Source organism: Pseudorca crassidens, unplaced genomic scaffold, assembly GCF_039906515.1.
Source record: "Pseudorca crassidens isolate mPseCra1 unplaced genomic scaffold, mPseCra1.hap1 Scaffold_46, whole genome shotgun sequence".
NCBI lineage: Eukaryota > Metazoa > Chordata > Mammalia > Artiodactyla > Delphinidae > Pseudorca > Pseudorca crassidens.
In genome coordinates, this window is record NW_027136299.1 from 4333794 (window position 1) to 4360471 (window position 26678).

General features: G+C 44.2%; 1 long non-coding RNA gene across 7 annotated transcripts in view; it reads right to left on the minus strand.

Moving 5' to 3' along the window:
• The window catches only part of LOC137218209 (uncharacterized), a 977125-nt gene that overhangs the window by 215182 nt on the left and 735265 nt on the right, over nt 1-26678 (minus strand). Inside the window, exon 4 of one of the 7 annotated variants that reach the window (XR_010940520.1) lies at nt 4487-4510. The exons of the other annotated variants lie outside the window; for them this stretch is intronic. This is a non-coding gene — a long non-coding RNA (uncharacterized lncRNA). Of the gene's footprint in view, nt 1-4486; nt 4511-26678 lie in introns of those variants that run through there. 7 annotated transcript variants of the gene reach the window in all.

The following is a 26678-nucleotide window of genomic DNA, read 5'->3' on the forward strand; positions in this document are numbered from 1 at the left end:
CAGAGTTTGAAATTATCACAGATACCATTTAATAAGCCAAATATGTAATAGACAAGACCTACCCCTTGCTCAACAAAATGGACTCAACAATGAGGTATCACCTCACACCTGATAGAATGGGCATCATGAGAAAATCTACAAACAAAAATGCTGGAAAGGATGTGGAGAAAAGGAACCCTCTTCCACTATTGTTGGGAATATAAATTGATACAGTCACTACGGAGAACAATATGGAGTTTCTTAAGAAACTAACAATAGAATTACCATATGATACAGCAATCCCAGTACTGGACATATACCCAGACAAAACCATAAATCAAAACGAGACATTCACCGCAATGTTCATTGCATCACTATTTACAATATCGAGGTAATGGAAGCAACCTAAATGCCCACAGACAGACGAATGCATAAAGCTGTGGTGCATATATAAAATGGAATATTACTAAGCCATGAAAAGGAATGAAATTGGGTCATTTGTAGAGACGTCGATGGATCTAGAGACTGTCATACAGAGTGAAGTAAGTCAGAAAGAGAAAAACAAATCTTGTATATTCATGCATATATGTGGAACCTAGAAAAACTGTACAGATTAACCATTTTGCAAGGCATAAATAGAGCAACAGATGTAGACAACAAATGTATGGACAACAAGGGGGGAAAGCTGTTGGGGGGTGGTGGTGGGAGGAGTTGAGAGACTGGGATTGGCATGTATACATTTATATGTATAAAATAGATAACCAATAAGAATCTGCTGTATAAAAATACAAAATAAAATTCAAAATTAAAAAGAAATAAAATTTAAAAAATAAAACAGAAAAAACAATTATTCCCTTCACATACATGTATTTATATGAATAAATTATTTCCATGCTTATATCTGTAAATACAAAAAAGAGGAATAAAATCTACCTTGAACCAAAAACGAAAAAGAGAAAAAAAACACAGAACCCACCAGTTCCACAGAGGAAAACCGTATCAGGGCACTTGCTCCAGTTGTAAACAATTCTGAAGTTGGCCAGTGGTGGGGAATCGTCTCCCATTCAGCCAGCAGCCCCCACGCAACAAGCGTCCTCATTGCAAAGCTGGGGCACCGTGCTGAGGCATCTGTGAGTAAACGTGAGCTGAGCCCCAGGCCAGTTGCTGCTGAACTATTCCCACCCGTCCCAGGTAAAACACCTGAATATATACAAGGACTTGAAAGCCTAGAGGAAGGGCCATAGAGCCACACGAGTGACAGCATGCCGGCCGACTTGGTGCCTGCAGGCCAGCCAGGATGGTCCTGGCCCTGGGTGCTCTTCTGGAAGATTTCCATTTCCCTGCCTGAGATACCCGTCCTGTCCCTGCCCCCACTGCTTTTTTCCTTCCTCACCTCTGCCCAGGGAGAAATTCCAGCAGCAGGTATGGGTGACACATCCTCTTCTTTAGCAGGTGGCAGCCTGGCAACTGCTGCAGAAAGTCCAGCAGAGCCCCACTCACACTGGGCCACCCACAAAGCCGTGGCCTCTCACTCCCTCCCACCAGCCCAGCCCCGAGACTGCTGACAGGGCAGAGAAAATGGCGTCAGGCACGGCTGCAGGGGCTCTTGCTGCCTGGAGTGGTATTTATATTGATCTCAACCCAGGCACACCTGGGGAGGGCTGGCCCGCACGGTAAGGCTGCCCAGGTCAGCCAATCATCACCCCTCAGGGGCTCACAGTTGCAGAAAATGGAACTTGCTGAACCGGCCAGGTCCAAGGAACAGGTGTGGGCTCCTGAGAGTCAGGATAGACAAGGGGCTGCAGCTTTGGCTTGTTTTCTAATCATTTTATCTGGCCCATGAGTGGGAGACAACTTCAAGAAAACCCTCTCCTTATGAGAGGAACCCAGGAGTCAGGGAGAGGAGGGGTGGGTGGTGGTTGGAGACAGAGGCCTGGTGCCCCGGGTGCAGTGGAAGTCTCTGGAAGACCAGGTGGAGGGAGGCCGCACAGAGTGATGCCCAGGGTCACAGACCTGTCGCAGCTGCTGTTTGTTAGTTCAAGTCCTGCTCTGAGGTGCTCTGTGTCAGCTCTGAGCGACAGGTGAGCTGGGGGTGCTCTGCAATGAGGGCTATGTGCACGGTTCCTGTGTGCCCAGCCCTGCCACGGTACCTGCAAGGGTAGCTCTGTATCCTGGGAAGGGCCTGACCACGAGAGCCCCGTGGGCTGGGGTGGGGGTGGGGTACCTGCCCAGGTGAGCTCCATATTCTGGGATTGGTCTGACCACGAGAGCCCCATGGGCTGCTGGGGACCTGGTAAAGGATGTCAGGACAGTCAGTGAAGCCACCGAGGATATACCTCCAGTTGCTCCTAATTCCTACACCCTGCTGGTCATTCTACCAACCACCAGGACATGGTATTCTGTATTAGTCTTCAATGATGCCTTCTTTTGTATTCCATTAGTCCCAGAGTCACAAGAAATTTTGGCTTGTGAGTGGCAGGACTCAACATACAACTAAAACAATACTTCCGGGCCGTCTTGCCCCAAGGGTGCAAAAATTCCCACACCATCTTTGGGGAAAGCTTAGCTAAAGACCTAAAAGTTCTACCTCTGGAAAAGGAAACCCTCCTTCAGTACGCAGACGACATTCTGATCGCCAGCCCTACTAAGGAGGCCTCTGAACTACCAAGCCAATAAAGGATAGAAGTTGTCCAAGAAAAAGCTCAAATATCACAGACTGCGGTGACCTGCCTGGGCTTCATTCTCACAGAAGGTTGGAGAAGCCCATCCCAGGAAAGGGAAGAAACCATTTGCAGCCTTACCCCTTTCTAAAACTAGAAGACAGCTTAGGGGTTCCTGGGGAGGCCAGGGTTTGCTGCTTCTGGATCCCTAACTACAGTCTACTAGCTGGGCCTCTATATGAAACACTGAAAGGAAAAGATGATGATCCTTTTGAATAGAATCCAGAAGTGGCCTTTCAAGAACGGAAAGAGCAGTCAATTCAGACCCTTGCCCTGGAACTCCCTAATTGAGCTAAACCCTTTGACCTTTACATTCCCGGTGAAAGGTGAATCGCCATTGGAGAATTAGTGCAAAAACTGGGACCACTTGAAATGGAACAATGCAAGAATGCCATCCAGGTAGGATAAACTACGGTCACCAAGGGGCTTGGCCCACTGCCGCATCTGGCCAAGATACTGGCGGTATCTAAAAACCTGGAAATCAGCAGCCCAAAAGGCCACCTCCCTCCTAAGGGAAAAGGACCCCACGTGGTGATCCTAACCACCAACCATGCCCTGAAGTTGCAGGGTTCGCTCCGTGGGCACACCGACCTCGAGTGAGGAGGCCCTCCAACTCCAACATCCAGAGAGATAACCGGGGGCAACAGGGCACCATGACGACTCGTGTGAACATCACTTGACCTGGAGTTTCTCTCATAAAACAACAAGAGTGTGTCCCAAAAGAGTAGACTACTGCTTGCAGGACTTACTGCACCCAGAGGGGAGCTAATAATCTTGGCGGGGGAACCGTATATCACACTGTCACCATAGAAAAGCCTACAGACACCGTGATGATGGTGGCCAATAAGACCGGCTGGACTCCTGTTTACTTCAAAAGGCTGTTGACTCAGTGGTCATCATGGTCCTTGATCACCACTGACCCTGGACTGTCTGGGAGTTGAGCGGGCAGGGCTCTGACACCTGGTGCTGTTTGTACGTTAATTCAGGGGCCTAATTGAAGAAAGCGCAGACTACTGGTCAGAGCATCTAGGCTGGCAGAAACGGTCAGCCTAAGGTGGCCGAACAAATGTGGGGCGGGGTGAAACCGGCCCCCACAGCGTCTCTGCACATCTCTTTCCTGGACCTTTAAAGGTCATTAGAATCTATAACACTTCCAATGCTGGTGCTCAGGTGGACGAGCAGGGAGGCAGGGGACCTGGGGACAATCAACGTCACCTGGAGGCTGCTGGGGAGAAGCTCTGACCCTCGCCCCCGGGTATTAGGGCTCCCAACTCAGCACTCAGCAGTTACAGAAGAAGTGTCTGCACCCTCAGCACTCCAAGAATGAGGAACGGGACAAAAGGCAGAGGAGGGGTTTGTCCCCAGCAAAGCCCATTAAAAATCCCTGGGAGATAAAAATAGAATCTGGGCAATAAAGTCAAGTCTAACCTTTTTTATCCTTTGTGCTTTGTCTAATTTCACGTGCTCCTAGGGTCCCGCATGCAGAGGTTCCACACCCGGCACTTCAGACCAGATTTCCTAGTGCAGAATGGCTGGGTCGACACCTCAGCTCCTGGGGCCCAGTGCAGACTCCGCGATATAGAGCCTGAGCTGCAGCCAACCTGGCCCTCGAGAGCTCCGCCCCCTCCCTCCCACTGACTCTGACAGGATCTCTACACAGCAGCCCAGCCCACAGCCCACGGGGTAGTGCATACTCTCACCTCTCCATTCTCTGATCAAAATATAAAGTTTCCTTTGCTTGTGAACCAAACTCAGTCTCGATCTGTTGGCCCCAATGACACTGGGCAGGGGGACACTTGTTGGGGTCCACTCTGGAGGATCAGTAACAGAAATTGAGACTATTGTAACCTCAATGAACAGATGTGTGAGCCAAACTGTAGTTAACATAGAACAGTGTATAAGGCTCGGGTAAAATAAGATGTTTCTAACACTTCCATTTGATATTTCCATCACTTTATTATAAGCAAGTTCAGTGAAAAGGTTTGTCTTATTTGTCAGGTCAATATTAGAGAAACAAAGTGATTTCTTTCCAAGGATGTACATCTAATAATCTTGGTTAAAGCTTCAATCTTGTTTTAAATGCTTTTCCATTGAAAATGATACCTCTCTTTCAGCTCCCCCATTTCTGAGAAGTATAAAATCTTATAATTTATTATTACCGAAGGGGAAAGGTGGGAGGAGGGATAAATTAACAGTTTGGGATTAACACATACACACTGCTATGTATAAAATAGATCATCAACAAGGAACTACTGTATAGCACAGGGAACTACACTCAACATTTTGCAATAACCTATAAGGGGAAATAATCTGAAAAAGAATAGATATTTTTATTGACATCATCTATCAATGACAGTTAAAGTGTAACCTAAGGGAAGCTGGTGGTGAGTGCTTCTGACCCTGAAGACTTCAATCATCTAAAGTTTGGACTCTGCCTACTTCCCAAGGCCCTTAATGAACATATGTGTAGCCGTAGCTTAAAAAATTCCCCAGTTTGGGTTTCGGGGAGACACTGATTTTGAAAAAGCCCTGGTGTTCTCCTTACATGAATGGGACTCTTCCTACTGCTAAAACATGTCTGTCACACCCAGAGGATGGTATACCGTCTGATCGGGAAGAGTTTGGAAAAGGCATCTCATCTCCTCATCTCCTGGTGCTCGGGTTCACCCCTCCAGCGTCTTTACTAACAGTCTCCCCACTTGGAGATGTCAGCACTGTCAACATCCTGTTGCGTACAGTTTGGAATTTGTCCAGAGGATGAAGCGGAAGGATGAGGAACAATGAGAGACAAGTCCTAGGTGTTCAGACAGGCACATGTCACTCTAATTTCCAATCAGGAAGACGAATTGACCAAAGGCTAGGGTTGCCCATGGAAACAGTATAGGGCTTGAGGAAATCCCACTGCTTTGTGGCCAGTTCCCATAAACACAAGTTGAACAATGGAACTCAGGGGCAGTAAAATTCACGAAACTGCAGAGTTGAAAATATCCATCACTGAAAAATGTCTTGAGGAAAGTCAGAGAAAAGGACTTGTAAGCAAGGGAGAATGGCAGGAAAGGGATTTGAGGAGGTAGAAAGGACTCGCCATTAAGCACAAGAAAAGGAGCTGAACATTGCCAACATTGCAGTTGGCCAAAAAGGGTGTATGCGTTTTTTTCTGTATATATTCAAGAAAAGGGCATACACTTTTTTAGCCAACCAAACAGGTGGGCACTGGAAGTCAATACTACAAAAGATATCACTTCGCATCAGTCAGAAGAGCCATCCTCATAAAGCGTAAACAACAGAAATGCAGGACAGGGCAAGGAGAAGAGGGAGCCCTGTGAGACTTATAGTGGAAATGTATATTGCCAACGGCCATTCTGGAGAAGTGTATTGTGTTTACTAAAGCATCTAAAAAATGAGCTACAGAGCATAGGGCACTTGCACTCATGGGCGTATATCTTGAGAAAAACAAAAATCGAGAGGACACAGGCACCCCAATGTTTACCCCCTCTCTGTTTAAAAGATCCTCAACTAGGATATAACTTAAATGTCTCTGGAGGGAAAAAATGGGTAGAGATGTGGTACTTAGGTAGAGTGGAATATTATTCAGCCTGGAAATCAATGAAATATGGCCAGTTGTAACAACTCCGGAGGAGTTACGTATGATCTTTCTAAGTGACATAATTCAAAAAGAAAAAGACACATATCATAAGATATCACTTAAAGGTGGAATCCAAAATGGCTACACATGAAATAAATTACAAAACAAAAACATAGTCAAATATGTAGAAAACACGCATAAGGCTGCTAAACGGGAAAGGTGGGGAGGGGTGAGGCATCACCCAGGAGGTTGAAATTAGCAAAGATACCATTCCAAATACCAAACTGATAATCAACAAGGCCTACACGGTAGCTAAAAGAACTGCACTCAGCACACTCAAGTCACCGGAAAAGAATATATACGACTGGTAAGAATCTGAAAAAGAATTTACTGATGTCTCTCTGTACGTGAATCAAGTGGATGTACAGCAGCAAGAAACAGAGCTTTGAAAATCAGCTGTAACCAATATAGTAATAAATTGAAAAAAATAAACGACAGAGAGACAGAGAAAACCTCTTACAACTTTTCCTCAGGGCCGGTGATGCAACATGGATTGAACACATCTAGACCCACAGCAGGATGAGACATAAGGCTGGAAACTGTTTGCGCTAAGAGAAATGTGAGGTTGGGTGAGGAAATGCACACCCTTTAAAGTAATACTACCTGGTACCCATTCAATGGGTCCCAAATATGCAGGTTCAAGGGATCTTCCTACAGCTAAAACATGCATGGAAAACCCAGAGGACTGCACACCATGTGATCGGGAGATGTGTCTAAAATGCAGCTCATTTATCCTCTCCTGGTGCTCCTGTTCACCATTCCAGCCACGTTACTTAGAATCTCCCCACTTGGAGAATCAGCACATTTCAACTTCTGTTTCACACATTTTGCAAATTGTGAGGAGGATGAACGGGGAACCAATGAGAGAATAGTTGTAGGGGTTTGGACGGGCACATATCACTCTAATTTCCCATTAAGAATAAGAATTGAAAAAAGGCTCAGCCCGCCTCGCCCGAGCCAAAATAGGGCCTGAAGCAATCCTGCGGGTTTGAGGCCAGCTCACAAAAGAGCAACTTAAAAAATGGAGCTCAGGGTCACTGCAATTCACAAACCTGCAGAGTTATAAATGAAAACTAACGTCCAAAAATATGTTGAGGTAAGGCAAAGAAGAGGATCTGAATGCAAGACAGAATTGCAAGAAACAGATTTCAAGAGATAGATTGGACTCGTCTTTAAAGCACATGAAAAGCGGCAGAATTTCGACAATGATGCAGTTGGCCCGAAAGGGCGTATGCGTTTTTTCCTGATTATATCCAGGAAAAAACGCATACGCACTTTATGGGCAACGAAGCAAGCAAGCAATGCAAATGTGCACAACAAAGAAGTCTCATTTCCCACTGGTCAAAAGGGCCATCCTAAAAAATTGTAAAAACCAGAAATGCAGGACAGGCCATGGAGAACAGGGAGCCTTTATACGCTGATGGGCAGTGTGTGAACTGCCGAGAGCCACTCTGGAGAAGTGTATGGTGGTTCCTAAATCATCTAAAAAACAGAGCTACAGAGCATAGGACACTTCCAATCATGGGAGTATATCTAGGGAAGTCTAAAAATCAACAAGACACAAGCACACCACAGTTTAGGGCTACTCTGTTTACAAGAACCTCAACTTCAGTATACCTTAAATATCCCAGGAAAGAGAACAATGGATAAAGAAGATGTGGTACTTATGTACAATGGAATATCTCTTCACCATGAAATCAATGTAATAAGGCTAGTAGAAGGATAAAGAGTGGATTTAGGTCCGATAATACTACTTGAAATAAGTCAAACAGAAAAAGAAACATATCATAAGATATCACTTATAGAGGGAGGGTAAATATGGCTGCACAAGAAATGAATTACAGAACAGAACAGTGTCTCACATTTAGAAAACACACTTATTTCAGCTTAAGGGGAAAGGAGAGGTGGGGGGATGCATAAAACCAGAGTTTGAAATTAGCACAGATACCGTTCAATAAACCAAATAGATATTAGACAAGATCTACACCTTGCTCAATGAACTGGCCTCAACACACCCTATACACCGCAGAGAAATATATCTGAGTAATAAGAATCTTAAAACCCATGTATTGATATATCTCCATAAGGGAATCAAGTGTGTGCAGAGTGGCACAAACACAGCAGTGAAAATGAGCTAAACCCCATTATAGAAATAAATTTTAAAAACAAAACGCAGAAACAATGAAAGAGAGAAAAATTCTTACAAAATTCGCTCAGGGGCTGTGATGCAACCTGGATTGACCACATATAAACCCACAGCTGGATAAGACATAAGGCTGGACACTTGGGGCTGAGAGGATTGATGAGCTTTGGTGAGCAACTGCCAAAAGTTTAATGCAATACTTCATGCTACTCATTCCAAGGGTCCCAACACTCCAGGTTGAAGGGAATCTTCCTACAGCTAAACCATGCTTGGGAAACCCAGCGACTGGTATACCATATGATCGGGAAAGGTTTCTAAAACGCACCTCATTTTTCCTCTCCTGGGGCTCCGGATCGACATTCCAGCCGCTTTACCAAAAATATCCCCACATGGAGAGTCAATGCCTTTAAGTTCTGGTATCGCACAGTCTGCAGTTAGTGCGGAGGATGAATGGGAATAGAGGGAACCAGTGAGAAACTAGCTGTAGCAGTTTCAATGGGCACATGTAACTCTAAATTCACATCAGTAAGAAGAATAAACCAAAGGCACAGCAAGGTGCCCCAGAAGAAGAATAGGGCCTGAAGGAATCCTGTGGTTATGAGGCAAGATCACAAAAATAAGAGCTGAAAAATGGAGCTAAGGGCCACTGCAATTCAAAAACCTGCAGAGTTATAAAGGCCAACTATTTTCAAAAAATATATTGAGGTAAGGCTATGAAGAGGCATTGAAAGCAAGGCAGAATTGCAGGAAAACGATTTCAGGAGGTAGACTGGAATTGCATTGAAAGCATAGGAAAAGAGGCAGAACGTCCACAATGATTCACTTGGCCAAAAAGGGCGTATGCCTTTTTTCCTGAATTTATTCAGGAAAAAAGGCATACGCCCTTTTTGGCCAACCAAGCAAGCTTGCAAAGGAAATCTGCACTACAATGAAGTCTCACTTCCCCCCGGTCAAAAGGGCCATCTGAAAAAAGTGTAAAATCCAGAAAGGCAGGACAGGCCATGGAGAACTGGGAGCCTTGTTATGCTGATGGGCGGGATGTGTATGGTGTTTCCTGAAACATCTAAAAAACAAAGCAACAGAGCCTAGGGCACTTCCACTTACGGTCCTATAGCTTAGGGAAATTAAAATCAAAAAGACACAGCCACCCCAAAGTTTGGGACGCCTCTGTTTACAAGAACCTCGTTTACAGTGCAAGTTCAACATCGCAGAAAGTGAAAAATGGATAAAGAAGTTGTGGTATTTACTTACAAAGCAATATCACTCAGCAATGAAATCTATGTCATCAGGCCCTTAGCAGCACAATGAGTGGATTCAGGTATGATGATTCTAACTGAAATAAGTCACACAGAAAAAGAAACATAATAAGATATCAGTAATACACGGAATGTAAACTTGGCTCCACAGGAACTGAATTACAGAACAGAACAGGGTCTCAAATTTAGAAAAGCAACTTATGCTTGCTTAAGGGTAAAGGTGAGTTGGGGTGCTGCATAAAACCAGAGATTGAAATGAGCACAGATAAAGTTCCTTAAGCCAAATATGGAATAGACAAGAGCTACTTCTTGCTCAACGAAATGGACACAACACCACATATTAAACGCCTAAGAATGTACCTGACTAGTAAGTATCTTAAAACCTATGGATTGCTATGTCTCCGAAAGAGAATCAAGCATGTGTACAGGGGCATAAACGCAGCAGTGATAGGATTGGAGAGGTTCGGTGAGCAAATGAAGACCCTTTGAAGTCATATTGCATGGTACCCATTCCACGGGTTTCAACTACCCAGGTTTAAGGTATTCTTCCTTCAGCTAAAACATGCATGTGGAACCTAGAGTATGATCAACCATGTGATCGGGAGACGTGTTCAAATATCTCTCAGTTTTCGTACCCTGGTATTCGGGTGCAACATTCCAGACGCTTTACTAACATCCTCCCGACTTGGAGAGTCAGTCCCTTTAACCTCCTGTTTGGCCCAGTTTGCAATTTCTGCGGAAGATGAACAGGAATAGCGAGAACCAATGAGAGACTAGCTGGAGGTGTCTGGATGGGCAAATTTAACTCTCATTTCCCACGAGTAAGAGGAATTAACCAAAGGCTCAGCGTGCCATGCCGGAACCAGATTAGGGCCTGAAGCCATCCTGCGGTGTTGCGGCCAGCTCAAAAGAAAGCGAGTTGAAGAAAGGAGCTCAGGGGCACTGTAATTCACAAACCTGCAGAGTTATAAATGACAGCTATCGTCCAAAAATATACTGAAGTAAGGCTGCCAAGAGGACTTGAAAGTGGGGCAGAATTGCAGGAAACCGATTTCACGAGGTAGACTGGAATTGCATTGAAAGCATAGGAAAAGAGGCAGAACGTCCACAATGATGCACTTGGCCAAAAAGGGCGTATGCGTTTTTTCCTGAATATATTCAGGAAAAAACGCATACGCCCTTTTTGGACAACCAAGCAAACTTGCAAAGGAAATCTGCACTACAATGAAGTCTCACTTCCCCCCGGTCAAAAGGGCCATCTGAAAAAAGTGTAAAATCCAGAAAGGCAGGACAGGCCATGGAGAACTGGGAGCCTTGTTATGCTGATGGGCGGGATGTAAATTGCCAACAGCCACTCGGGAGAAGTGTATGGTGTTTCCTGAAACATCTAAAAAACAAAGCAACAGAGCCTAGGGCACTTCCACTTATGGTCCTATAGCTTAGGGAAATTAAAATCAAAAAGACACAGCCACCCCAAAGTTTGGGACGCCTCTGTTTACAAGAACCTCGTTTACCGTACAAGTTCAATATCACAGAAAGTGAAAAATGGATAAAGAACTTGTGGTACTTACGTACAATGCAGTATCACTCAACAATGAAATCTATGTCATCAGGCCCGTAGCAGCATAATGAGTGGATTCAGGTACGATGATTCTAACTGAAATAAGTCACACAGAAAAAGAAACATCATAAGATATCACTAATACACGGAATGTAAACTTGGCTACACAGGAACTGAATTCCAAAACAGAACAGGGTCTCAAATTTAGAAAACCAACTTATGCTTGCTTAAGGGGAAAGGTGAGTTGGGGTGCTGCATAAAAGCAGAGATTGAAATGAGCACAGATAAAGTTCCTTAAGCCAAATATGGAATAGACAAGAGCTACTCCTTGCTCAACGAAATGGACTCAACACCGCATATTAAACGCCTAAGAATGTACCTGACTAGTAAGTATCTTAAAACCTATGGATTGCTATGTCTCCAAAAGAGAATCAAGCGTGTGTACAGGGGCATAAACGCAGCAGTGATAGGATTGGAGAGGTTCGGTGAGCAAATGAAGACCCTTTGAAGTCATATTGCATGGTACCCATTACACGGGTCTCAACTCTCCAGGTTTAAGGTATTCTTCCTTCAGCTAAAACATGCATGTGGAACCCAGTGTATGATCAACCGTGTGAACGGGAGACGTGTTCAAATATGTCTCAGTTTTCCTCCCCTGGTACTCGGGTGCAACATTCCAGACGCTTTACTAACACCGTCCCGACTTGGAGAGTCAGTCCCTTTAACCTCCTGTTTGGCCCAGTTTGCAATTTCTGCGGAAGATGAACAGGAATAGCGAGAACCAATGAGAGACTAGCTGGAGGTGTCTGGACGGGCAAATTTAACTCTCATTTCCCACCAGGTAGAGGAAATAACCAAAGGCTCAGTGTGCCGTGCCAGAACCAGATTAGGGCCTGAAGCCATCCTGCGGTGTTGCGGCCAGCTCAAAATAAAGCGAGTTGAAGAAAGGAGCTCAGGGGCACTGTAATTCACAAACCTGCAGAGTTATAAATGACAGCTATCGTCCAAAAATATACTGAAGTAAGGCTGCCAAGAGGACTTGAAAGCGGGGCAGAATTGCAGGAAACCGATTTCAGGAGGTAGACTGGAATTGCATTGAAAGCATAGGAAAAGAGGCAGAACGTCCACAATGATGCACTTGGCCAAAAAGGGCGTATGCGTTTTTTCCTGAATATATTCAGGAAAAAACGCATACGCCCTTTTTGGCCAACCAAGCAAGCTTGCAAAGGAAATCTGCACTACAATGAAGTCTCACTTCCCCCCGGTCAAAAGGGCCATCTGAAAAAAGTGTAAAATCCAGAAAGGCAGGACAGGCCATGGAGAACTGGGAGCCTTGTTATGCTGATGGGCGGGATGTAAATTGCCAACAGACACTCGGGAGAAGTGTATGGTGTTTCCTGAAACATCTAAAAAACAAAGCAACAGAGCCTAGGGCACTTCCACTTATGGTCCTATAGCTTAGGGAAATTAAAATCAAAAAGACACAGCCACCCCAAAGTTTGGGACACCTCTGTTTACAAGAACCTCATTTACCATACAAGTTCAATATCACAGAAAGTGAAAAATGGATAAAGAACTTGTGGTACTTAGGTACAAAGCAGTATCACTCAACAATGAAATCTGTGTCATCAGGCCCGTAGCAGCATAATGAGTGGATTCAGGTACGATGATTCTAACTGAAATAAGTCACACAGAAAAAGAAACATCATAAGATATCACTAATACACGGAATGTAAACTTGGCTACACAGGAACTGAATTCCAAAACAGAACAGGGTCTCAAATTTAGAAAACCAACTTATGCTTGCTTAAGGGTAATGGTGAGTTGGGGTGCTGCATAAAACCAGAGATTGAAATGAACACAGATAAAGTTCCTTAAGCCAAATATGTAATAGACAAGAGCTACTCCTTGCTCAACGAAATGAACTCAACACCGCATATTAAACGCATAAGAATGTACCTGACTAATAAGTATCTTAAAACCTATGGATTGCTATGTCTCCGAAAGAGAATCAAGCATGTGTACAGGGGCATAAACGCAGCAGTGATAGGATTGGAGAGGTTCGGTGAGCAAATGAAGACCCTTTGAGGTCATATTGCATGGTACCCATTCCACGGGTTTCAACTACCCAGGTTTAAGGTATTCTTCCTTCAGCTAAAACATGCATGTGGAACCCAGAGTATGATCAACCGTGTGAACGGGAGACGTGTTCAAATATGTCTCAGTTTTCCTCCCCTGGTACTCGGGTGCAACATTCCAGACGCTTTACTAACACTCTCCCCACTTGGAGAGTCAGCGCCTTTAACCTCCTGTTTGGCCCAGTTTGCAATTTCTGCGGAAGATGAACAGGAATAGGGAGAACCAATGAGAGACTAGCTGGAGGTGTCTGGACGGGCAAATTTAACTCTCATTTCCCACGAGGAAGAGGAAATAACCAAAGGCTCAGCGTGCCGTGCCGGAACCAGATTAGGGCCTGAAGCCATCCTGCGGTGTTGCGGCCAGCTCAAAAGAAAGCGAGTTGAAGAAAGGAGCTCAGGGGCACTGTAATTCACAAACCTGCAGACGTATAAATGACAGCTATCGTCCAAAAATATACTGAAGTAAGGCTGCCAAGAGGACTTGAAAGCGGGGCAGAATTGCAGGAAACCGATTTCAGGAGGTAGACTGGAATTGCATTGAAAGCATAGGAAAAGAGGCAGAACGTCCACAATGATGCACTTGGCCAAAAAGGGCGTATGCGTTTTTTCCTGAATATATTCAGGAAAAAACGCATACGCCCTTTTTGGCCAACCAAGCAAGCTTGCAAAGGAAATCTGCACTACAATGAAGTCTCACTTCCCCCCGGTCAAAAGGGCCATCTGAAAAAAGTGTAAAATCCAGAAAGGCAGGACAGGCCATGGAGAACTGGGAGCCTTGTTATGCTGATGGGCGGGATGTAAATTGCCAACAGACACTGGGGAGAAGTGTATGGTGTTTCCTGAAACATCTAAAAAACAAAGCAACAGAGCCTAGGGCACTTCCACTTATGGTCCTATAGCTTAGGGAAATTAAAATCAAAAAGACACAGCCACCCCAAAGTTTGGGACGCCTCTGTTTACAAGAACCTCATTTACAGTACAAGTTCAACATCGCAGAAAGTGAAAAATGGATAAAAAAGTTGTGGTATTTACTTACAAAGCAATATCAATCTGCAATGAAATCTATGTCATCAGGCCCTTAGCAGCACAATGAGTGGATTCAGGTATGATGATTCTAACTGAAATGAGTCACACAGAAAAAGAAACATCATAAGATATCAGTAATACACGGAATGTAAACTTGGCTACACAGGAACTGAATTACAGAAAAGAACAGGGTCTCAAATTTAGAAAACCAACTTATGCTTGCTTAAGGGGAAAGGTGAGTTGGGGTGCTGCATAAAACCAGAGATTGAAATGAGCACAGATAAAGTTCCTTAAGCCAAATATGGAATAGACAAGAGCTACTCCTTGCTCAATGAAATGGACTCAACACCGCATATTAAACACCTAAGAATGTACCTGAATAGTAAATATCTTAAAACCTATGGATTGCTATGTCTCCGAAAGAGAATCAAGCATGTGTACAGGGGCATAAACGCAGCAGTGATAGGATTGGAGAGGTTCGGTGAGCAAATGAAGACCCTCTGAAGTCATATTGCATGGTACCCATTCCACGGGTTTCAACTACCCAGGTTTAAGGTATTCTTCCTTCAGCTAAAACACGCATGTGGAACCTAGAGTATGATCAACCATGTGATCGGGAGACGTGTTCAAATATGTCTCAGTTTTCGTACCCTGGTACTCGGGTGCAACATTCCAGAGGCTTTACTAACACTCTCCCCACTTGGAGAGTCAGCGCCTTTAACCTCCTGTTTGGCCCAGTTTGCAATTTCTGCGGAAGATGAACAGGAATAGCGAGAACCAATGAGAGACTAGCTGGAGGTGTCTGGACGGGCAAATTTAACTCTCATTTCCCACCAGGAAGAGGAATTAACCAAAGGCTCAGCGTGCCGTGCCGGAACCAGATTAGGGCCTGAAGCCATCCTGCGGTGTTGCGGCCAGCTCAAAAGAAAGCGAGTTGAAGAAAGGAGCTCAGGGGCACTGTAATTCAAAAACCTTCAGAGTTATAAATGACAGCTATCGTCCAAAAATATACTGAAGTAAGGCTGCCAAGAGGACTTGAAAGCGGGGCAGAATTGCAGGAAACCGATTTCAGGAGGTAGACTGGAATTGCATTGAAAGCATAGGAAAAGAGGCAGAACGTCCACAATGATGCACTTGGCCAAAAAGGGCGTATGCGTTTTTTCCTGAATATATTCAGGAAGAAACGCATACGCCCGTTTTGGCCAACCAAGCAAGCTCGCAAAGGACATCGGCACTACAATGAAGTCTCACTTCCCCCCGGTCAAAAGGGCCATCTGAAAAAAGTGTAAAATCCAGAAAGGCAGGACAGGCCATGGAGAACTGGGAGCCTTGTTATGCTGATGGGCGGGATGTAAATTGCCAACAGACACTCGGGAGAAGTGTATGGTGTTTCCTGAAACATCGAAAAAACAAAGCAACAGAGCCTAGGGCACTTCCACTTATGGTCCTATAGCTTAGGGAAATTAAAATCAAAAAGACACAGCCACCCCAAAGTTTGGGACGCCTCTGTTTACAAGAACCTCATTTACAGTACAAGTTCAACATCGCAGAAAGTGAAAAATGGATAAAGAATTTGTGGTATTTACTTACAAAGCAATATCACTCAGCAATGAAATCTATGTCATCAGGCCCTTAGCAGCACAATGAGTGGATTCAGGTATGATGATTCTAACTGAAATAAGTCACACAGAAAAAGAAACATCATAAGATATCAGTAATACACGGAATGTAAACTTGGCTACACAGGAACTGAATTCCAAAACAGAACAGGGTCTCAAATTTAGAAAACCAACTTATGCTTGCTTAAGGGGAAAGGTGAGTTGGGGTGCTGCATAAAACCAGAGATTGAAATGAGCACAGATAAAGTTCCTTAAGCCAAATATGGAATAGACAAGAGCTACTCCTTGCTCAACGAAATGGACTCAACACCGCATGTTAAACGGCTAAGAATGTACCTGACTAGTAAGTATCTTAAAACCTGTGGATTGCTATGTCTCCGAAAGAGAATCAAGCATGTGTACAGGGGCATAAACGCAGCAGTGATAGGATTGGAGAGGTTCGGTGAGCAAATGAAGACCCTTTAAAGTCATATTGCATGGTACCCATTCCACGGGTTTCAACTACCCAGGTTTAAGGTATTCTTCCTTCAGCTAAAATATGCATGTGGAACCTAGAGTATGATCAACCATGTGATTGGGAGACGTGTTCAAATATGTCTCAGTTTTCGTACCCTGGTACTCGGGTGCAACATTCCAGATGCTTTACTAACACCCTCCCGACTTGGAGAGTCAGTCCCTTTAACCTCCTGTTTGGCCCAGTTTGCAATTTCTGCGGAAGATGAACAGGAATAGGGAGAACCAATGAGAGACGAGCTGGAGGTGTCTGGACGGACAAATTAAACTCTCATTTCCCACCAGGAAGAGGAATTAACCAAAGGTTCAGCGTGCCGTGCCGGAACCAGATTAGGGCCTGAAGACATCCTGTGATGTTGCGGCCAGCTCACAAGAAAGCGAGTTGAAGAAAGGAGCTCAGGGTCACTGTAATTCACAAACCTGCAGAGTTATAAATGACAGCAATCGTACAAAAATATACTGAAGTAAGGCTGCCAAGAGGACTTGAAAGCGGGGCAGAATTGCAGGAAACCGATTTCAGGAGGTAGACTGGAATTGCATTGAAAGCATAGGAAAAGAGGCAGAACGTCCACAATGATGCACTTGGCCAAAAAGGGCGTATGCGTTTTTTCCTGAATATATTCAGGAAAAAACGCATACGCCCTTTTTGGCCAACCAAGCAAGCTTGCAAAGGAAATCTGCACTACAATGAAGACTCACTTCCCCCTGGTCAAAAGGGCCATCTGAAAAAAGTGTAAAATCCAGAAAGGCAGGACAGGCCATGGAGAACTGGGAGCCTTGTTATGCTGATGGGCGGGATGTAAATTGCCAACAGACACTCGGGAGAAATGTATGGTGTTTCCTGAAACATCTAAAAAACAAAGCAACAGAGCCTAGGGCACTTCCACTTATGGTCCTATAGCTTAGGGAAATTAAAATCAAAAAGACACAGCCACCCCAAAGTTTGGGATGCCTCTGTTTACAAGAACCTCGTTTACCGTACAAGTTCAATATCACAGAAAGTGAAAAATGGATACAGAACTTGTGGTACTTACGTACAATGCAGTATCACTCAGCAATGAAATCTATGTCATCAGGCCCGTAGCAGCATAATGAGTGGATTCAGGTACGATGATTCTAACTGAAATAAGTCACACAGAAAAAGAAACATCATAAGATATCACTAATACACGGAATGTAAACTTGGCTACACAGGAACTGAATTACAGAACAGAACAGGGTCTCAAATTTAGAAAACCAACTTATGCTTGCTTAAGGGTAAAGGTGAGTTGGGGTGCTGCATAAAACCAGAGATTGAAATGAGCACAGATAAAGTTCCTTAAGCCAAATATGGAATAGAAAAGAGCTACTCCTTGCTCAACGAAATGGACTCAACACCGCATATTAAACGCCTAAGACTGTACCTGACTAGTAAGTATCTTAAAACCTATGGATTGCTATGTCTCCGAAAGAGAATCAAGCATGTGTACAGGGGCATCAACGCAGCAGTGATAGGATTGGAGAGGTTCGGTGAGCAAATGAAGACCCTTTGAAGTCATATTGCATGGTACCCATTCCATGGGTTTCAGGTACCCAGGTTTAAGGTATTCTTCCTTCAGCTAAAACATGCATATGGAACCTAGAGTATGATCAACCATGTGATCGGGAGACGTGTTCAAATATGTCTCAGTTTTCATACCCTGGTACTCGGGTTCAACATTCCAGACGCTTTACTAAAACTCTCCCGACTTGGAGAGTCAGCGCCTTTAACCTCCTGTTTGGCCCAGTTTGCAATTTCTGCGGAAGATGAACAGGAATAGGGAGAACCAATGAGAGACGAGCTGGAGGTGTCTGGACGGACAAATTAAACTCTCATTTCCCACCAGGAAGAGGAATTAACCAAAGGTTCAGCGTGCCGTGCCGGAACCAGATTAGGGCCTGAAGACATCCTGTGGTGTTGCGGCCAGCTCACAAGAAAGCGAGTTGAAGAAAGGAGCTCAGGGGCACTGTAATTCACAAACCTGCAGACTTATAAATGACAGCTATCGTACAAAAATATACTGTAGTAAGGCTGCCAAGAGGACTTGAAAGCGGGGCAGAATTGCAGGAAACCGATTTCAGGAGGTAGACTGGAATTGCATTGAAAGCATAGGAAAAGAGGCAGAACGTCCACAATGATGCACTTGGCCAAAAAGGGCGTATGCGTTTTTTCCTGAATATATTCAGGAAAAAACGCATACGCCCTTTTTGGCCAACCAAGCAAGCTTGCAAAGGAAATCTGCACTACAATGAAGACTCACTTCCCCCTGGTCAAAAGGGCCATCTGAAAAAAGTGTAAAATCCAGAAAGGCAGGACAGGCCATGGAGAACTGGGAGCCTTGTTATGCTGATGGGCGGGATGTAAATTGCCAACAGACACTCGGGAGAAGTGTATGGTGTTTCCTGAAACATCTAAAAAACAAAGCAACACAGCCTAGGGCACTTCCACTTATGGTCCTATAGCTTAGGGAAATTAAAATCAAAAAGACACAGCCACCCCAAAGTTTGGGATGCCTCTGTTTACAAGAACCTCGTTTACCGTACAAGTTCAATATCACAGAAAGTGAAAAATGGATACAGAACTTGTGGTACTTACGTACAATGCAGTATCACTCAGCAATGAAATCTATGTCATCAGGCCCGTAGCAGCATAATGAGTGGATTCAGGTACGATGATTCTAACTGAAATAAGTCACACAGAAAAAGAAACATCATAAGATATCACTAATACACGGAATGTAAACTTGGCTACACAGGAACTGAATTACAGAACAGAACAGGGTCTCAAATTTAGAAAACCAACTTATGCTTGCTTAAGGGTAAAGGTGAGTTGGGGTGCTGCATAAAACCAGAGATTGAAATGAGCACAGATAAAGTTCCTTAAGCCAAATATGGAATAGAAAAGAGCTACTCCTTGCTCAACGAAATGGACTCAACACCGCATATTAAACGCCTAAGACTGTACCTGACTAGTAAGTATCTTAAAACCTATGGATTGCTATGTCTCCGAAAGAGAATCAAGCATGTGTACAGGGGCGTAAACACAGCAGTGATAGGATTGGAGAGGTTCGGTGAGCAAATGAAGACCCTTTGAAGTCATATTGCATGGTACCCATTCCATGGGTTTCAGGTACCCAGGTTTAAGGTATTCTTCCTTCAGCTAAAACATGCATATGGAACCTAGAGTATGATCAACCATGTGATCGGGAGACGTGTTCAAATATGTCTCAGTTTTCATACCCTGGTACTCGGGTTCAACATTCCAGACGCTTTACTAAAACTCTCCCGACTTGGAGAGTCAGCGCCTTTAACCTCCTGTTTGGCCCAGTTTGCAATTTCTGCGGAAGATGAACAGGAATAGGGAGAACCAATGAGAGACGAGCTGGAGGTGTCTGGAAGGACAAATTAAACTCTCATTTCCCACCAGGAAGAGGAATTAACCAAAGGTTCAGCGTGCCGTGCCGGAACCAGATTAGGGCCTGAAGACATCCTGTGGTGTTGCGGCCAGGTCACAAGAAAGCGAGTTGAAGAAAGGAGCTCAGGGGCACTGTAATTCACAAACCTGCAGACTTATAAATGACAGCTATCGTACAAAAATATACTGAAGTAAGGCTGCCAAGAGGACTTGAAAGCGGGGCAGAATTGCAGGAAACCGATTTCAGGAGGTAGACTGGAATTGCATTGAAAGCATAGGAAAAGAGGCAGAACGTCCACAATGATGCACTTGGCCAAAAAGGGCGTATGCGTTTTTTCCTGAATATATTCAGGAAAAAACGCATATGCACTTTTTGGCCAACCAAGCAAGCTTGCAAAGGAAATCTGCACTACAATGAAGACTCACTTCCCCATGGTCAAAAGGGCCATCTGAAAAAAGTGTAAAATCCAGAAAGGCAGGACAGGCCATGGAGAACTGGGAGCCTTGTTATGCTGATGGGCGGGATGTAAATTGCCAACAGACACTCGGGAGAAGTGTATGGTGTTTCCTGAAACATCTAAAAAACAAAGCAACACAGCCTAGGGCACTTCCACTTATGGTCCTATAGCTTAGGGAAATTAAAATCAAAAAGACACAGCCATCCCAAAGTTTGGGATGCCTCTGTTTACAAGAACCTCGTTTACCGTACAAGTTCAATATCACAGAAAGTGAAAAATGGATACAGAACTTGTGGTACTTACGTACAATGCAGTATCACTCAGCAATTAAATCTATGTCATCAGGCCCGTAGCAGCATAATGAGTGGATTCAGGTACGATGATTCTAACTGAAATAAGTCACACCGAAAAAGAAACATCATAAGATATCACTAATACACGGAATGTAAACTTGGCTACACAGGAACTGAATTACAGAACAGAACAGGGTCTCAAATTTAGAAAACCAACTTATGTTTGCTTAAGGGGAAAGGTGAGTTGGGGAGCTGCATAAAACCAGAGATTGAAATGAGCACAGATAAAGTTCCTTAAGCCAAATATGGAATAGACAAGAGCTACTCCTTGCTCAACGAAATGGACTCAACACCGCATATTAAACGCCTAAGAATGTACCTGACTAGTAAGTATCTTAAAACCTATGGATTGCTATGTCTCCGAAAGAGAATCAAGCATGTGTACAGGGGCATAAACGCAGCAGTGATAGGATTGGAGAGGTTCGGTGAGCAAACGAAGACCCTTTGAAGTCATATTGCATGGTAACCATTCCACGGGTCTCAACTCTCCAGGTTTAAGGTATTCTTCCTTCAGCTAAAACATGCATGTGGAACCCAGAGTATGATCAACCGTGTGAACGGGAGACGTGTTCAAATATGTCTCAGTTTTGGTCCCCTGGTACTCGGGTGCAACATTCCTGACGCTTTACTAACACTCTCCCCACTTGGAGAGTCAGCGCCTTTAACCTCCTTTTTGGCCCAGTTTGCAATTTCTGCGGAAGATGAACAGGAATAGTGAGAACCAATGAGAGACTAGCTGGAGGTGTCTCGACGGGCAAATTTAACTCTCATTTCCCACCAGGAAGAGGAAATAACCAAAGGCTCAGCGTGCCATGCCGGAACCAGATTAGGGCCTGAAGCCATCCTGCGGTGTTGCGGCCAGGTCACAAGAAAGCGAGTTGAAGAAAGGAGCTCAGGGGCACTGTAATTCACAAACCTGCAGAGTTATAAATGACAGCTATCGTCCAAAAATATACTGAAGTAAGGCTGCCAAGAGGACTTGAAAGCGGGGCAGAATTGCAGGAAACTGATTTCAGGAGGTAGACTGGAATTGCATTGAAAGCATAGGAAAAGAGGCAGAACGTCCACAATGATGCACTTTGTCAAAAAGGGCGTATGCATTTTTTCCTGAATATATTCAGGAAAAAACGCATACGCCCTTTTTGTCCAACCAAGCAAGCTTGCAAAAGAAATCTGCACCACAATGAAGTCTCACTTCCCCTTGGTCAAAAGGGCCATCTGAATAACGTGTAAAATCCAGAAAGGCAGGACAAGCCATGGAGAACTGGGAGCCTTGTTATGCTGATGGGCGGGATGTAAATTGCCAACAGACACTCGGGAGAAGTGTATGGTATTTCCTGAAACATCTAAGAAACAAAGCAACAGAGTCTAGGGCACTTCCACTTATGGTCCTATAGCTTAGGGAAATTAAAATCAAAAAGACACAGCCACCCCAAAGTTTGGGACGCCGCTGTTTACAAGAACCTCGTTTACAGTACAAGTTCAACATCGCAGAAAGTGAAAAATGGATAAAGAAGTTGTGGTATTTACTTACAAAGCAATATCACTCAGCAATGAAATCTATGTCATCAGGCCCTTAGCAGCACAATGAGTGGATTCAGGTATGATGATTCTAACTGAAATAAGTCACACAGAAAAAGAAACATCATAACATATCAGTAATACACGGAATGTAAACTTGGCTACACAGGAACTGAATTACAGAACAGAACAGGGTCTCAAATTTAGAAAACCAACTTATGTTTGCTTAAGGGGAAAGGTGAGTTGGGGTGCTGCATAAAACCAGAGATTGAAATGAGCACAGATAAAGTTCCTTAAGCCAAATATGGAATAGACAAGAGCTACTCCTTGCTCAACGAAATGGACTCAACACCGCATATTAAACGCCTAAGAATGTACCTGACTAGTAAGTATCTTAAAACCTATGGATTGCTATGTCTCCGAAAGAGAATCAAGCATGTGTACAGGGGCATAAACGCAGCAGTGATAGGATTGGAGAGGTTCGGTGAGCAAATGAAGACCCTTTGAAGTCATATTGCATGGTCCCCATTCCACGGGTTTCAACTACCCATGTTTAAGGTATTCTTCCTTCAACTAAAACATGCATGTGGAACCTAGAGTATGATCAACCATGTAATCGGGATACGTGTTCAAATATGTCTCAGTTTTCGTACCCTGGTACTCGGGTGCAACATTCCAGACGCTTTACTAACACCCTCCCGACTTGGAGAGTCAGTCCCTTTAACCTCCTGTTTGGCCCAGTTTGCAATTTCTGCGGAAGGTGAACAGGAATAGCGAGAACCAATGAGAGACTAGCTAGAGGTGTCTTGACGGGCAAAATTAACTCTCATTTCCCACCAGGAAGAGGAAATAACCAAAGGCTCAGCGTGCCGTGCCAGAACCAGATTAGGACCTGAAGCCATCCTGCGGTGTTGCGGCCAGGTCACAAGAAAGCGAGTTGAAGAAAGGAGCTCAGGGGCACTGTAATTCACAAACCTGCAGAGTTATAAATGACAGCTATCGTCCAAAAATATACTGAAGTAAGGCTGCCAAGAGGACTTGAAAGCGGGGCAGAATTGCAGGAAACCGATTTCAGGAGGTAGACTGGAATTGCATTGAAAGCATAGGAAAAGAGGCAGAACGTCCACAATGATGCACTTGGCCAAAAAGGACGTATGCGTTTTTTCCTGAATATATTCAGGAAAAAACGCATACGCCCTTTTTGGCCAACCAAGCAAGCTTGCAAAGGAAATCTGCACTACAATGAAGTCTCACTTCCCCCCGGTCAAAAGGGCCATCTGAAAAAAGTGTAAAATCCAGAAAGGCAGGACAGGCCATGGAGAACTGGGAGCCTTGTTATGCTGATGGGCGGGATGTAAATTGCCAACAGACACTCGGGAGAAGTGTATGGTGTTTCCTGAAACATCTAAAAAACAAAGCAACAGAGCCTAGGGCACTTCCACTTATGATCCTATAGCTTAGGGAAATTAAAATCAAAAAGACACAGCCACCCCAAAGTTTGGGACGCCTCTGTTTACAAGAACCTCGTTTACAGTAGAAGCTCAATATCACAGAAAGTGAAAAATTGATAAAGAACTTGTGGTACTTACGTACAATGCAGTATCACTCAGCAATGAAATCTATGTCATCAGGCCCGTAGCAGGATAATGAGTGGATTCAGGTACGATGATTCTAACTGAAATAAGTCACACAGAAAAAGAAACATCATAAGATATCACTAATACACGGAATGTAAACTTGGCTACACAGGAACTGAATTCCAAAACAGAACAGGGTCTCAAATTTAGAAAACCAACTTATGCTTGCTTAAGGGGAAAGGTGAGTTGGGGTGCTGCATAAAACCAGAGATTGAAATGAGCACAGATAAAGTTCCTTAAGCCAAATATGGAATAGACAAGAGCTACTCCTTGCTCAACGAAATGGACGCAACACCCCATATTAAACGCCTAAGAATGTACCGGACTAGTAAGTATCTCAAAACCTATGGATTGCTATGTCTCCAAAAGAGAATCAAGCGTGTGTACAGGGCCATAAACGCAGCAGTGATAGGATTGGAGAGGTTCGGTGAGCAAATGAAGACCCTTTGAAGTCATATTGCATGGTACCCATTACACGGGTCTCAACTCTCCAGGTTTAAGGTATTCTTCCTTCAGCTAAAACATGCATGTGGCACCCAGAGTATGATCAACCGTGTGAACGGGAGACGTATTCAAATATGTCCCAGTTTTCCTCCCCTGGTACTCGGGCGCAACATTCCGGACGCTTTAATAACACTCTCCCCTCTTGGAGAGTCAGCGCCTTTAACCTCCTGTTTGGCCCAGTTTGCAATTTCTGCGGAAGATGAACAGGAATAGCGAGAACCAATGAGAGACTAGCTGGAGGTGTTTGGACGGGCAAATTTAACTCTCATTTCCCACCAGGAAGAGGAAATAACCAAAGGCTCAGCGTGCCGTGCCGGAACCAGATTAGGGCCTGAAGCCATCCTGCGGTGTTGCGGCCAGCTCAAAAGAAAGCGAGTTGAAGAAAGGATCTCAGGGGCACTGTAATTCACAAACCTGCAGAGTTATAAATGACAGCTATCGTCCAAAAATATACTGAAGTAAGGCTGCCAAGAGGACTTGAAAGCGGGGCAGAATTGCAGGAAACCGATTTCAGGAGGTAGACTGGAATTGCATTGAAAGCATAGGAAAAGAGGCAGAACGTCCACAATGATGCACTTGGCCAAAAAGGGCGTATGCGTTTTTTCCTGAATATATTCATAAAAAACGCATACGCACTTTTTGGCCAACCAAGCAAACTTGCAAAGGAAATCTGCACTACAATGAAGTCTCACTTCCCCCCGGTAAAAAGGCCCATCTGAAAAAAGTGTAAAATCCAGAAAGGCAGGACAGGCCATGGAGAACTGGGAGCCTTGTTATGCTGATGGGCGGGATGTAAATTGCCAACAGCCACTCGGGAGAAGTGTATGGTGTTTCCTGAAACATCTAAAAAACAAAGCAACAGAGCCTAGGGCACTTCCACTTATGGTCCTATAGCTTAGGGAAATTAAAATCAAAAAGACACAGCCACCCCAAAGTTTGGGACGCCTCTGTTTACAAGAACCTCGTTTACAGTACAAGTTAAACATCGCAGAAAGTGAAAAATGGATAAAGAAGTTGTGGTATTTACTTACAAAGCAATATCACTCAGCAATGAAATCTATGTCATCAGGCCCTTAGCAGCACACTGAGTGGATTCAGGTACGATGATTCTCACTGAAATAAGTCACACAGAAAAAGAAACATCATAAGATATCACTAATACACGGAATGTAAACTTGGCTACACAGGAACTGAATTCCAAAACAGAACAGAGTCTCAAATTTAGAAAACCAACTTATGCTTGCTTAAGGGGAAAGGTGAGTTGGGGTGCTGCATAAAACCAGAGATTGAAATGAGCACAGATAAAGTTCCTTAAGCCAAATATGGAATAGACAAGAGCTACTCCTTGCTCAATGAAATGGACTCAACACCCCATATTAAACGCCTAAGAATGTACCTGACTACTAAGTATCTTAAAACCTATGGATTGCTATGTCTCCAAAAGAGAATCAAGCGTGTGTACAGGGGCATAAACGCAGCAGTGATAGGATTGGAGAGGTTCGGTGAGCAAATGAAGACCCTTGGAAGTCATATTGCATGGTACCCATTCCACGGGTCTCAACTCTCCAGGTTTAAGGTATTCTTCCTTCAGCTAAAACATGCATGTGGAACCCAGAGTATGATCAACTGCGTGAATGGGAGACGTGTTCAAATATGTCTCAGTTTTCCTCCCCTGGTACTCGGGTGCAACATTCCAGACGCTTTACTAACACTCTCCCCACTTGGAGAGTCAGCGCCTTTAACCTCCTGTTTGGCCCAGTTTGCAATTTCTACGGAAGATGAACAGGAATAGGGAGAACCAATTAGAGACTACCTGGAGGTGTCTGGATGGGCAAATTTAACTCTCATTTCCCACCAGGAAGAGGAAATAACCAAAGGCTCAGCGTGCCATGGCAGAACCAGATTAGGGCCTGAAGCCATCCTGCGGTGTTGCGGCCAGCTCAAAATAAAGCGAGTTGAAGAAAGGAGCTCAGGGGCACTGTAATTCACAAACCTGCAGAGTTAAAAATGACAGCTATCGTCCAAAAATATACTGAAGTAAGGCTGCCAAGAGGACTTGAAAGCGGTGCAGAATTGCAGGAAACTGATTTCAGGAGGTAGACTGGAATTGCATTGAAAGCATAGGAAAAGAGGCAGAACGTCCACAATGATGCACTTGGCCAAAAAGGGTG